The sequence below is a fragment of the Mus pahari genome, chromosome 5, assembly GCF_900095145.1.
Source record: "Mus pahari chromosome 5, PAHARI_EIJ_v1.1, whole genome shotgun sequence".
In the NCBI taxonomy this organism is placed as follows: Eukaryota; Metazoa; Chordata; class Mammalia; order Rodentia; family Muridae; genus Mus; species Mus pahari.
Window position 1 is genome coordinate 65,797,572 of NC_034594.1, and position 855 is coordinate 65,798,426.

An 855-nucleotide genomic window follows, 5' to 3' on the forward strand; every position below is an offset into this window, starting at 1 on the left:
TCTCTCTCTCTCTCTCTCTCTCTCTCTCTCTCTCTCTCTCTCTCCTCCATACATGTGTGTGTTTTCTCTTTTCTTCATTTCTAGCTTTATTGTTTTTCTTCCTCTTTATAGTCTATTCCCTTTAAGATGTCTTAAGTGTACTAATTTCTCCAATGATGTTAGCTGACTTTTACAGGGGACAGGTTTTAAAGGGGAACTACTTCCAAGGCTTAGAAAAAACATAGAAAAAGAGGCATAATGTTTAATATGTTCTGGTGCATCTTGCATGATGCTGAGCAGGTTAGGAGACTCTGAGTTTATTATCTGAATTCAATTAGCTGTTCGTTCAAAATTTATTTACTTAATTACTGGTAACAAATCATGTCCTTGCTGCCTCCAAAGGACTCAGTCTGAGGAGGGTGACAAAATCCAGATCCTACCTGTGACCATGTCAGGCCTGTGGGGAGGCAGAGGGGCAGGGCAGCTGTGCTTCGGAGCGGGAGTGTGAGATGAGCAGGCCTCAAGACAGAGATGACAGGAGACAAGGTGGGGGAGGTTTAGTGAACACAGGAGAAAGCTCTTTGCGCCTCTGGTTGAGGTTTTCATCATTTTTTGCCCACACAATGGACTCTGCTTCTCGGCTCAGGTCTCCCAGATCTGGAATGGTGGTTGTAGGGTAGAGGCTCTAACTCTAGTAATCACACTGATGATTAGGGGCAGACGATGTAACAGTTGACAAGAGGGCACAGGGACCTGCCTCTCCGAGAAGCCTTTGCTGTCACCAAAGAGACCAAATCAGGACTGTCTCATGGGGCAACTTATGGAGGGACAAAGAGACCAAATCAGGACTGTCTCATGGGGCAACTTATGGAGGGA